This window comes from Pithys albifrons, chromosome Z (genome assembly GCF_047495875.1).
Source record: "Pithys albifrons albifrons isolate INPA30051 chromosome Z, PitAlb_v1, whole genome shotgun sequence".
Taxonomy (NCBI): Eukaryota; Metazoa; Chordata; class Aves; order Passeriformes; family Thamnophilidae; genus Pithys; species Pithys albifrons.
The window spans coordinates 34892178-34906257 of NC_092497.1; the positions used below are offsets into that span (position 1 = coordinate 34892178).

The 14080-nt window shown below is 42.5% G+C and overlaps 1 protein-coding gene across 2 annotated transcripts in view; it reads left to right on the plus strand.

The window, feature by feature from the left end:
• The first annotated feature begins 8462 nt into the window (after positions 1-8462).
• APBA1 (amyloid beta precursor protein binding family A member 1) overlaps positions 8463-14080 on the plus strand; it is an 81956-nt gene continuing 76338 nt past the window's right edge. For both annotated transcript variants that reach the window (XM_071580013.1, XM_071580014.1), the window contains exon 1: positions 8463-8607. The gene's annotated coding sequence lies outside the window, so the exon portion shown is untranslated. The remainder of the gene's footprint in view (positions 8608-14080) is intronic.

Here is a 14080-nt window from a genome sequence, read left to right on the forward strand (position 1 = left end):
CGCCAGCAGGAAAAGAGGTGTTAGCAGTGCATGACCCACTCCTCCTCCCGGGCTGGGTCAGCTTATGCATTTTATACCTTACTCCACTGCATATGCAAAGCAATGGACTGGGGAAATTAGTACATATGCATAAAGTGGGAACTGTTCCTACATGTGCACATGGTTGTACCTGGGGCGGCGCTTTGCGCTGCGCCTGCGCAGTCAGTGCTGTCCTTGAGCAGGGGCCAAATGGGCATTTCAGGGGCTCTTCCTCGCTTAAACTTCCATCCTCTCTGCTGGATGCTTGCTCTGTTCCATCGCTGCCCCCTGGAACGCCCCTAGCTTATCAGTTCTCTAACTGCTTTATCTGAATTCTGATTGGATAACCTTAAGTTCTGTTTTAGCTTCTTTTAGGCCTTGTGGCATCTGGGAAAGAATACATTTTCAGCTAGTGAATTCTGTAGCTTGTACTTACATGTACAGTCAGAAAGCACCCACCCCCCAACCAAAACTTAAATCTTATAACTAAAATCCCCAACGTTATATAAAAAATATTTAAGCTAAAGTGTCTTATTTATACAATTTCTTATCAACTCGAAATGTAAAAGCTTTCAAAGAGTCTTAAAATGAATAGATTTATTGGTTCCTACAGTCCCATGAAACACAGCCTATTCACTTTGGTAGTGCTTGACTTGAATAAAAACAAATTAAGATCTTCCAGCTGCTCATGAGATCTGAGCAGTAGCTGCAGTTTTCCCTGTAAGATAGTGCAACGACAAAAACAAAGGGAAACCTGCACCTTCTCCTTGAATTGAGGAATTAGAGAGGAGAGTGGGTGGCAGAAGTGAGAAGTAGTTTCTTGTGGACTATAATGAGGATGGAAAGGGAACAACATGAAATATAATGGATAAATTCCCTTTCTGTCTTGAAAGACTTCAGGTTTTCTCCATCAGCAATACATCTTCAAATGAGGAAAAGAACATACCTGAATTAATGAAGTGAGTGCCATCAGGTTAAAAGTAGGGATGCAAACTTAAATGCTTATTGATACATGGCAGGTCAAAGCTGACTGCACTGAGTCATATTTAGGAACATGAAAATGATGTGGGAAAATGTCAGTTCTTTGCTTCCCTGCTAGCAGAATTAACCACTGCAAACTTACTGGGGGGTTAAACTATCAGATTATCTGAAGGAAGTAGCTCTGTAGTAACCTGTTTGATGGCTCTGGACATTGCGGAAAGAGAAGGTGCATATCTCCATCCATCTCTGATTAGAAGTTTCCATAAGGGAACCAGAAATGTAAAGCATATTTTTCTTTAAATCTGGAGGGCAGAGGAGGGGATGAGGAGAAGCCTACTGAATATACACAGAAAGTAAGATTGACTCACCACCCCAAAGGAGGGTACATACAGCACAAGAGACCTGCTTTCCTGCTGCATGGAACAGGCAGACAGACCTGCTTGTGAGGAAACCTCAAGCCTGATATGTCCCTTTTGTAAGGGATAAAAGCTACTTTATGCTTCTGGGAGTCTGGCTATGTCAGTGAAGTTGAGTCTTCCTACAAATCCCTGTCTGGTAACTAGTTTCCAAGATACTATCATACTTCTTTTTATCTCCATTTTTCATTTTCTGAATCAGTATGTTTGCTTTTTTTTCTGTAGAGCAGAAGGTTTGATAGAAAAATAAGGATATGTCCCCACTCAGGCCAAGAAGACAACTGTGTTTGAATCTGATATGTAAATTAATATTAGCATACAATTAAATATGCTAAGCAGTATGATGTGGCACAAAACAGGAGTGATGGCTGTTGTTTCATTTTGATGAATCTGCAGAAGGATAGGATTTTATCTGCTTTTGTATTTAACATCTGACTGGTGTGACTTTCTTCTGAAGTTGTGTGGTGTTGTGAAATGGCTTGTTAATTTTACTAAAGCAGATGATTAATGACCAAAGGTAATGGGAAGAGATAAAGGAAACAAAGCTTTTTGGCCTTCTAGTTGTTCATCTTGAGAGTACCAGCACTTAATAATTAGTGTTTTGATAATCAACTATGATCAACTTTGCTGTAGCTGACATCTCTGTCCTCAGGAAATACACAATCTGTTTCCTTCATGTTGAAATGGACAAGATTTCAATACTGACATTTCATACATGGGATTTGATATTTTTGTTTAACAACAATGAACCTAGTGCACTACTTGTTAGTGCTTTAATTCTGTATTTTGTACTTTTCTCTGTTTTCTGTGAAATAAGGCAATGCTGCCCGTGCTGTGTATTATCGTCATGGCTAGGCTTCATGAATGAAGATCTGGGAAGGGCTCCACCCACACTTGCTGCAAGTGCGCTGGTGACTAAAAAGGCTAATGCAGGATAGGCAAGCCTGGTCACAAAAGGCACAGCAGAAAGTCTCCTTAGGCAATATTGGCAAGGAATGGTTCCTTCTGCATTGTCTTTTCTCCTCGAGACTGATTCTGTATGTGTTCTCAAAGGAAACAACAGCATCATGAATGGTGTGTCTCCATGAATCCCAATTGGAGGCCAGAGTGGACCACTGATGGTAGTCAATATGTCCAAGTCTGAGGTATTGTATAGAGTTTATTAATACACTAAAGCTAAATTTGGTGGAATCAGCCTGGAATCATTTGCCTCAGTGGCACAACTGGGAGTTCATGATCCTGCCCTTCTCCCGATCCTGCAGAGTACTGCTGACTGGCCCCTCCAAGGAGCAGCTCTGTCCTGTGCTGTTGTCTGCAGTGCAGTGAGGCAGTCCAGGCACCCACCTCATCCTTCAGGAGGCAGTGGCCAGCTCTCCCAGGAGTTAGTTTGGGCTGGGGCTGCATGGGGTGTTGGGATTAGACACAGACAGGACAACACAATAGAACATTATGCTCAGTACATGAAAGAGCAGGGGAGAAGTGAGAGGAGGGGAACAGCATTTGTGTTCCCAAATCACTGTTACTGGTGATGGAGCCCAGCATCCCTGAAGATGGGTGAACACTGGCCTGCCAGCAGGAAGACAAATGCTGTAACACTGAACTCCCCTCAGAATCACAGAACCAATTAGGTTTGAAAATACTGAGATCATCAAGTCCATCCATGACTGAACACTACCCCTGGAATGTGGCACAACTAAGTGCCACTTGCAGTCATTCCTTAAACACCTCTGTGGATGGCGACTCAGACACCTACCCAGGTAGCCCATTCTAATGTCTAATCACCCTTCTCCAGGCTGAACACCCCAGCTCCCTCAGCTGCTTCTCACAGGATATGCACTCTGGACTCCCCCTCAACTTTGTTGCCCTTCTCTGGACTCTCTCCAGTGCCTCAGTGTCCTTCCTGAAATGTGGGGTCCAGAACTGGACACAGGACTGGAGGTGTAGCCTTACCAGTGCCCAGGTCAGGAGGAGGACCACTGCCCTAGACCTTTGGCCCCATTCTTTCTAATACAGGCCAGGATGCCATTGGCCTCCTTGGCCACCTGGGCACACTTCTGGCTCATGGTGATCCCCCTGTCAACCAGCACCTCCATAAGTTTAATAATGGGTTTAATAATAACTATTAATAACAATAATAGTAATAATAGATAAGTTTGATAATAATTTATGAAGTTTAATAGTTGAAAGCAAAGTAAAACAATCATGGTAAATAATAATAAAGATGATAATGGCAAGGAAAAAAACCCAAACAAGTGATGAACAATTCAATTGCTCACCCCCTGCTGACTGATACTGTTAAATAATATGCATACTATTAACATTGGCATATGGTCTCATTTGCACCTTAATTCAGACATAGATATTTTGAATAATTTTAATAACCAGATCATAACAACATATAATAAGATATAATCAGATATAAGGGAGAAGACACACTTATTGAATAAAGTCTTTCAGCTTTTCCAGAATTACCTTGAAAACTACACTTATCTAAGTGATAATGTCAAGTATCTAGATTGCAGTATGTTAAGGTATTATTCTCTGACATGAGAAATCACTTTATGAAGGAAACTGCCTGTGGAACCAAATTGTTGTGCTGCTAATGAGTTGCAAACAGATTGGATGCAGGTACAGTGAAATTTTATATGATTGTTATATGGAAAGTCAGAAGAGTTGGCAAAACTGGTGACTTTACACTTGAAAAACGTGGATCTGATTCCATGCTACTGACTGGCTATTTCAGACCAAGTTAGTAAAGAAGAATCACAGAATCATAGAATATGCAGAGTTGGAAGGACTCACAAGGATCATCAAGTCCAGCCCTTAGCCCTTAGCCCTTCACAGGACCATCCCAGGAGTCACACCATGAGCCTGAGGATGTTGTCCAAACAGTTCTTGAATTCTTTCAGGCTTAATACTGTGACCACTTCCTGGGGAGCCTGTTCCAGTGCCCAACCACCCTCTGGGTGAAGAACCTTTTTCTAATATCTAACCTAAACCTCCTCTGACACAACTTCAGGCCATTCCCTCAGGTCCTGTCAGTGGTCACCACAGAGAAGATATCAGTGCCTGCCTCTCCTTTTCCCCTCATGAGGAAGTTGTAACTGCAATGAGGTCTTCCCTCAGTCTCCTCTTCTCCAGGCTGAACAGATCAAGTGACCTCTCAGCTGCTCCTCATACAGCTTCCCCTCAAGGCCCTTTGCTGTCTTTGTTGCTCTCCTTTGGACATTCTGTAATGACTTAATATCTTTCTTATATGTGGTGCCCAAAACTGCATAAAATATTCAAGGTGAGACTAATCCACTGCAGAGCAGAGCAAGACAATCCCCTCCCTTGACCAGCTGGTGATGCTTTGCCTGATGCCCCCCAGGACATGGTTGGCCCTCCTGGCTGCCAGGGCACTGCTGACTCATGTTCAACTTGCCATGGACCAGGACCCCCAGGTCCCTTTCCATGGCACTGCTTTCCAGCATCTCATTGCCCAGTCTGTACATACATTCAGGGTTGTCCCATCCCAGGTGCAGAACCCCCTTATTCAATTTCATATGGTTGGTGATTGCCTAGTCCTCTAATTTCATAAGATGGTTGAGTTTTGAAGATTTTATTCATAAAAGTGCCTTCCATTGTGTATGCTCCAAATATGCACACATGTAACCAGAGAACTAAGCCACAGGCTTTCAAGCATTAAAGGAAGTTTACTTTGGAAACACTATATAACTGCAAAACTCACAGCTGGGTGGGAGGAAGCAACAAACACACCAGGGCTTCTTGTCCATACATATCAAAGGGACAAGGTTTGTGCATAGTGCCCCACTGGGCTGTTCCCTTTCTCCTCTTCCCTTCCCCCCTATTTGTGGGGAAAAGTGCTTCTCTGCAGCTTGCAGATAAGGATTTGCCTGTTTTGCCTATCTTAGCAAGGAAAAAGCTCAGAGAGAAATGTATCTTTTAGCCACAAAGGATTTTTAAGCAAACAAATTTCCAAAACAGTTCAACTCCTCACCCATTTCTTGTGCAAGATCTCCCTCAACCCCCATATACTAGTTCATTGGTCAAATATCACAGTTTGAAAACATTTACAATTCTGAGACCCATCTGTTTCAGAACCAGCAAGCACATCTGAAACAGCCTCTCTTCTGGCAACAGGTGATGCACACACCACTAGAGTCACAGATTAATGCTTTTTGACATATGAAAGCTGTAATCCCAAGCTCTCAGACAGTAAAAAGCAGTCATTTCTGTCCCTCATGGCTCTTGAGCTATCTGACCCTAAAAATGTCAAGCTCAAACTGGTTTTTTTCAGCCTGCAAGAGCTGTTTTTCCTTTGGCCCAAGGGAGAAAATGACAAGCCATATACCTAGGATCACTGCAAGTCCAATTCCTGAAAACTCGTACACACTGATAAGATTAGTAGACTAATGTAGGGAAAAAAGTGTCTGAACTGCCACAGCGAAGGCTTTTATCTAGGCTAATGGGTATATAAATAGAGGCAGAATGTAGACATGCTGAATCCAATTAATGTACTCTACAGAACACAGGATATTTTCCCGAAAAAAAGAAACCTTAGTATAACTTCTTTGCCTTTGAAATATGCAGGCCCGGTTAATGAGGTGTCCATATGAAACCTGGGCTAGGTCATCCCCTGAGAGAGACAACTTTGCTCATGCTCACACAACAGCTTCTGCCAAATAACTTTAATGGGAAAAAAAGGCCTGTTTACACCACTAAGGTAAGCATACCTAAGATGATACAAATACTTGTCTTTAAATCAAAATACGGAGTGGGGAGAAAGCCCTATCTACAATGAAAAAATTACACCAGTGTAAATTAATGTTTTACCTGGCAAATGTGCCTAAATATGCCAGAAGCTGCCAGATATGTGTTAGTTACATACTACCACAGCATTTAGAAAACTGCTTCCCTCATAATATTATAACTTAATTTCCTGAGACTGTATTTATTCACCTCTTGTGTTACTTAAAATTATAAATGTTACAGACTAGTCTGTGTGCTTTTCCTATTGCTTTTTCCGTAGGTTTTAATTTACTATATGTAAAATTGACTAAATAATGACAATCAGGTTGAAAACAAGTAGAACCCTGAAGGTCAGTGCTAATGCAGCATTAGCAATACTAGTACTGCTGCATTAGCATCAGCATCGCTATATATTCACAGACAACTTATGTGCTGAAGAACTTATGTGTCTTTATGAGCTACGAAACAAATGAAGTAAGATGGAGTTCTGGGAGGAAAATGCGTTTAGGGCACGGAACTTTTCTCGGAACAATGTAGCAATCATTGAGACTGCTCTTAGTCTTTTGAAAAGGTAAAAATGTAACAGAATAAGGTAGGGAGGGAGTGACCTCTAGAGGTCACCTGAGCAAACCTCCCTCAAAGCAGGGCCAATTTACATCACATTCGGACCTAAACTGCTTCATTGTTTTGAGAAAGAGAACAGGGAGAAGGAACTTAATTGGAAGTAAAGTGTTTTCTCTAACGTAACTCTCCAAGAGTCAATGATTTGGAATTTTGTCGTGCACGTTCTATGCATCCTAACTTCCAGTAAAGCAGGGCTATATCAGGGTCGTATATGCAGGCCATAGAAAAGAAGGAAACTGAGATCTTCTCTGGGTTTTCTTATTTTTCCTACAAATGTGATCAGGTTGTAAGATTTCTCCAGGATAGGACAGAAATATGTTAATAAATTGAAACTACTAGCACAGGAGGGAAAGAAGTGAAGTGTTGTAATGGATTAATAACAGAGGAATGGATTTTGGTAGGAGCTGTCTACAAAATAAGTCACTTGCATTTTCTTCAGCTCTTCCTTCATTTTTGGCTAGAATTTAAAGGTGCAGCTGTGCATACAAAGTGGCTGAACCATATAGTAATAGGGGAATAGGTGCTACCCTATTATCAAGAACTGTCTTTCTGCTGAAAGAAGAACAGAACTGTGTTCGAAACTAACACCAAGTTATCGTAGTAATTACAATCCTTTATATGTAGATTACTTATGATAGTTTGGAGTGAGGTTTGCCTAAACACTTCACAGATATTTATTAGAGTATCTGAAGAGATAAATTCACAATCCTGCCAAAATGCACCAATTTACTTTACTAATGCTACAATTTGCTCTAGTTGGTAGGCATTGTAAAGTCCCCTAGCCTTTTATCTTCTTCTTTTAAACAAAACAAAACAAAACGAAACGAAAACCAAACCAAACCAAACAAAAAAACCACAACAAAAAAAACCAACCAAAAAACACACACACACCACCACCACCACCACCACCACCGCCGCCCCAAACCTGGTTAGATATCAATCTGTCTGTGAAAAAAAGTGTATTTCTTCTGACAGCTTATTTTGGTTATGACTCTCCAGCCATAATGTTTTAAATACCATAAAATGCAAGACACCATCTTGAGGAAGTCAGGGTTTTCTTTGCATGTGAGACAGTTACCCTCAGGGAAGGTAGCCTGGAGAAGATACAGTGGTTGTTACAGCCTGGGCTACAGATGTAAGTTAAGGTCTAATGTTGCGTTTGCATTTGTGAACATGGGAGTAAGTGGGGGAAGGGCAATGGTAAGCCATTTATTGCATGGCAGTAAGCCACTCTGGAGGCTGCGTGCACGATTTGGTTAGGTATGATTCACCTCGTCTTAGCAATTTCTTCCCAGCTCTGGAGGATACACAGGGCCGGCTGGCAGCTGCGGTGAGGATGCGCTGCCTTGGCACACCCTCCCTCACACCCTCCTTGTATCCCGGCGGTAGGATCTTCCTCCCTCCTGGTGCAAGCCAAGGCTGCGGGCCCCTGCCAAGGGCAGGGCTGAGACGGGCAGGTCCGTGCCCCGCAGGACCTGCCCCGCTGCAGGCAGGGCTGAGCGTGCGGTACCGAGCAGGGGGCGCAGTGGCAGCGTCAGAGCCCCCGGGGAGGAGAGGCCGCTCCACAGCGCCCGGGCCGGAGGGAGAGCGGAGGGAGGAGGGAGCTGCACAGCGGGCGCGCTGACGCGGAGGGCGGTGCGGCGGGAGGGGCGGCCCGGGCGGTGGCGGCCGGAGGAGGAGGAGGAGAAGGAGGAGGAGGAGGAAGATGGTGGCCGCGGGAGGAGCGGCAGTCTGCTGGGCTTTCCGCCCTGAGTTGAACCGCCGCCCCCGCCGGAGCGCCCCTGCCTGCTGAGGAGGCGGCGCGGACCCTCACCAGGTACGGAGGGGACGCGCCCGGGAGCGGGGCGGGTGTGGGAGCGGGTCTGGCCGAGTGCCCCCGCGGCGGGGGGTGCCGGGGGGCGGTGGACCCTCCTGGGTGCCCGTCGGGGCACGGCCGCTCTGTGCCGCCTCGGGGCTCCTCTCGGCGCGGGGGCTGCGGGGGCTGCGGGGCCCTGTGCGGCACCGAGCGAGCGGAGCAGCGCTGCACCTGCTCCGAGCTGCGGGAGCGGCGCCAGCGCGGCCATGAGTGCCTCCATCCCAGCCTCCGGCCGGGCATTGCGTGCGCTCCCTCGATTTATCCGTTCTGTCATTTTATGTGGTGATGGTGGGGTGTGCGTGGAATAAAGCTGCGCGGAGCCGTACATACCCCAGTGCACTGGTTTCCGGGTTTTTATTTTTTAGTCTTATTTTTTTCCCCGCACCCCGCACCTTTTCTGTAGTGAAAAGATAAAGGCGAAATTAGGCCGGGGACATGGGGATTTTGCATGGACCGGTCGAGTGGTCGCAGTCGCAACAGCCTTATCCGCTAGAAGATGCTGTCGGGATTGGCCTCCTCCCGGTTTGCAGCAGGGAACCCGAGGGGGCTTGGATTCCCCCATCCTCTCTGCGGGGCATGCTCTCCATCCCTGGGCTGAGGGGGAGGTGACATCTGCTGCCATCACGTTCTAGTTTCAGGAAAGAGGTGTCTTGATCGTTTCTTCCTGAGAAAGCAGTTTGATAACCATGGTTGCCTGAATCACAGTCCGTGGTCAGTGAAGCCGAATGTGTTGCATCTGCTTTCTGTAAAGATCAGTGCTAACAGGAGCAATTTACCAAGACTTGCCATCACAAACCTGTTTTTCAAGAGAGGTGGAACTGTGGGCCTAGGCTGGAAAACTACAACATCTTTTTACTTCCCCCTGTTGTAGATTTTTTTGGGGCTGTGCAATTGCAGTTTGCTGTAGAGAGTGTGCTGCAGATCTGGCTGTTTTCATAGCTGCTGAGGAACTAGAAGGCAGAGATGTTTGCCTGACTCTGCATATATTAAGAGTGAGCTAATGTGGGTGTTGGGCAGATCAGGCATGTAGTGTTTCTCTTGTCTTTGACATGCGTCATATCACACCAGCTGATAAGAAGACACCCAGGTGGCTGCTGGTTTGTGTCTGCTCTACAACTGTGCCCCTTGGGGTCCTAGCCAACTTGGCCTGGAAAACATCCCAGTCATAGTACTCCAGGTTCTGCTGCATTGCTGTTAAATCTGGATGAGCTGCACCTGCCTTTGCAGCCCATGTCAGGAACGAACATGTGATCCCTGTTCTTCCCAAACACTGATGGTGACATAGAATGTGTTTATTCTCTTACATACTATGAAACCAAAAGTGAGATGTATGTTTAGCTTTTGCTCTAATGCTGTGGGGCAAGGGGCAGGGTAGTCTGCCCAGAAGTGATTTCAGGAGCGAAGGAGAACAGTTATTGTTGAATTATGGGCATTTGTGCATTTTTGTACTGAAAAATTAAATGTTCTGTGAATAATAATGGAAGACCACAGGAAACTGCAAAAACATTTAATGTTTTAATGCACCTTGGATAGATGTTGTGGATGTTTAATGAGTGAAATGTCAACGTGGGTGAAAGACAGCTTGCCTTCCTTGGAAAATGGGATCTGAGATTGAGGTATCTATGAGCTTTTAGGCCAAACTGATTTCTACAAAGTTAATGGTTGTTCAGGATTGGCTGTGTACTATGAATCGTGTAATTAATTGGTCTGTTTTCTTTGATGTTTCTGATTGCAACTTGAAAGATGCTTTTATCTTACTTAAATGTATTATCCTCCCTTAAAATAGCAAATTTTCTGGCTACTATGCTGTCTTTGAACAGATGCAAAGCCAGCCTTTTGGAAGGCTATCAAAATAAATATTAGCCCTTTAGTTGCTAAATGTAAGAATGCTGGGAAGGTGATTTGGTACATCTAGGTAGATAGAAAAGGTAATTTTGGTGTGTGTGAAGTGAGAGAGATGCCAAAGCTTTTTAGCATAGCCCTTTTTGATTACTTAATATAAAATCCTTTTCACAATTTTTGGAGTTGTTAATTCTCAATTCTTTGTTTATAAGTTTGGAATTCCTTATGTGTTGGGAAGAGTATAACTGCATTCCATTTTTAAAAATTTGTTAGAACTGCCTTCATGTGTTGCAAACATAGAAGCTAATACTTCAGAAGAGATTTTGTGATGCTTGCGGTGGTAGCATGGTGGACGCCAAGGCTGAAAATCTTGTAGTCCATCATGCCCTTATTATTTTGGATCAGGGAAAGTGGGTATGGGTTTTTGAAGATATGAACATCTTGATCTGAATGTTTTGTTTTTTTCTATATGGATGTAAGTACTCCATAATGCTTTGAATTCAGTGACTACTAATGTTAAGGGTAAAGTCTGTGTCGTCTAAACAGCAACCAGAAACCTGAATTTTTTCCATATGATTTGAATGGATTTTAATTGGACCAGGAGTTGGCTTCTGACTTCTTTTGTACCTTTTTAAGCCATTGTCATATATAATGCTTGCATTCTTAAGCTTAAAAAGCCTTCAATATTAGGATTACATGTATCTTTGAAATGTACTTAATATTTCTTTTTATAAGCAGTGCTTACTGACACTAGAGCTGGCATAAAAATCATGAAGGTACGGACAAATGGAATCTCCTGTTCAGCTGCTTGTTTTGTATTTTTAACAGGTCAGTGTGGGTAGTCATTTGCAGGGATTTTGTTGTTTGGCTTTAAGTTGTGTCAGTGTGTGGTAATGTTTATGGCAAAAAAAATCAGGAAAAACTAATCTTAAATACAGGAAAAATGGCTAGGAAAACACACACCATGGTGGTTCTGTGATTTTGCAGCATTTATGTTGAGTTAAAGGTAGATATCCAAAAGTAATGATGTTAAAAAAAATCTAAAATAAAATTCAGAGTCTTAAAATAGACAAAATGAAGGAAAAATTAAGCAGGGAGCTAAAACTTTTCACTCACATCTCATGGCCTAGATACTTCAGACCAGATTCAGCATTCTTTCGCTTGGCAAACACATTCTCTGTTATTGGTCATAGCTGCTCTGGATTTATATAAGATTATGAATTAAAAGAATCAGACCTTTTCTCTCATGCTCAAAAAAGAAAAATATAATTAAAAATATTAGAAGTGCTTCAGATAGTTTAATACATGTCATCTGTAGGCAATGCAGCTTGATTAATTAAACCTTAACTTTGAACAAGATCCTATTACTATAGATTTAAGTGAAGCCTTGATGTCCAATAATGCATTTTAAATGTGTTTTTCTGGTTTCATAGAAGGTGAAGATTCATACTTAATGAAAGAGCTGGCAAACTACCTGCTGCTCATTTTTCTCTAATAGATGGCCTGTAATACATATTCCCTGGGGGTTAAAGGTTTCTGAAAAACAGATTGATTGGTTTTGCTTCATAATAATTATTGATTCTATAAGTCAGCTACTAAGAGCAGTGTGATGGTATTTTGCTGTTTTCACTGCATGCATTGGTGCTCTTCTGAGAGAGCAGTGTGTTTGTTGCTTTACTGATGGGGCCTAGGGAAATGTCTTTATTTGCTGCTTTCAGGTATGCAGTGGCATGATGATAATGCCTGTCCTAAATCTGAAGAAATAAATCCAGGAGCAGCATAATGGGTACTTGACAGCTGTGGATGACAGAGGACTTAGCTGAAGATACTCTGGGATCATAAGAATATGTTTATCCACTAGACTGTTTTCTCCTGGATACGGTCCATCTTGACATGAGAGGAGGAATGGAAGTGCCATTCTGTTTCTAAGGAGATCTGTTTCTACGGAGATGCTGCTAGGCAGTGGTATCTCACCTGGTCCATTGTGTTTCTTGTGGTGTTTTCTGTCTAATTGCAAACACTTACTGGAAAAAGTTTCTATCATCCAATAAGCCTGTACAAGTAACAATCTGTGGATAAGCAGTGGGGTTTTATATATCATCAAGGAAATTAGTGAGAGAAATGTATTAGAAGTCTTTAAAACCACATTGGGAACCTCTGTTCTTCCCATTGCCTAGAAAAAGGAGGAGACATTCTCTGGTGTTTAGACAATTAAACCAAAAATTTAGAGTGTTTAAATATATATTTTTAGACATGTATCTTCCCCCTATGCTGTCCATCCTGTTCTTGAATTATCTGTTTGGTCTGTCAAGTCTTGCTGATAAGCCAGCAATTAATCATTACTTTCTTCTTTCTTTCTCATAAGCACTTCTGTAAAAATTACTCTCCTTTAGAAAACAACGACCTTGCCACTCATCTGATAAAAATGTGAGCGTAGGGAGTGAGAGACTTCGTTAATAGTCTATGAGTTAATGTGACAACTGAGCAGCACATCTGTGGAATTTGGGCTGAATCCTTTCAGTGGCAATTTATTTTTTCAATGAAATAAACTTTTCTCTACCTCTGTGGCACCATTTCTGTGCATCAGGAACATCCCTGCTGAATTTCACTTTCAAACTTTCAATTCTGAAAGATGAGCACGGGTCAGGAGAACACCAGGACAGCAGATCCGTGGAGTCCACAAAACTTGGCCATCTTGGCCAAGATCATTTGAGCAACTATATGGCATTAACTCAATGTTGCTTTATTTTTTCTGTTTAGGGGATGTATTTCAGGTGAAGAACTGCCTTTTTGAACATATATGGTTAAGGTAGTGGATCAGTGTTTTGGAGATGTATTTTGCTGCCCTACATTGCTTTGCTTGAATAACTTTATTTCTCTGCAAGTATTTTCACTTTTGTACATGAGGTTTCTGATCATTCTCTTGGTCATTTGATTTTTTTTTTTAAAGAAACTAATTTTTTCAAAACTTGGTGGGTATTTGAGTGAGCAAGAGCTTGCAGTCTGAGTAGAAGAAGGGTTCTTTTAAGCAGAAGGAGGAGAACAAAATAATAACACAATGGAAGTTTTAAAACATGCGTGAATATGGTGTTGTTTTCCTAACATATGCTGAAGTTTTATTTGTGGATTTTAAAAATTTTTTTTGTTTATTCTGAGATGTGACTTGCAGTTCTTGCCAACAGTGTTACTGTTACCATGAACTTATGTACTATCAATTCTGACTGGACTTGGATCATGTTGGAAATGTTGATACTTTGGAAATCTCAAATTTAATACTTTAAATAGATTTTAATTAGGAAAAGTATTTTTAAAAGAGCAATCAAGAGTAATAGTGGAAAAAGCTCCCGCCAAGGCCATGTTAGAAATCACAGGGTAAAAGCTCTTTCTCCTGGTCTTTCCCAGGCTAACATCAGCAGAATGCTTTAACTAACACTCTTCAAATCCAACAAAGAAGCAAAATGAGTAGGTTTTTTATATGTTGTTGTCTCAGGTAAATCTTAGGAGGGTGGGTGTTGCAGACCATGCTCTAGTGAGATCGCATACACCAATATGATATTCAAGCAAATCCCAAGTTTATTCAAAAACACAGGTA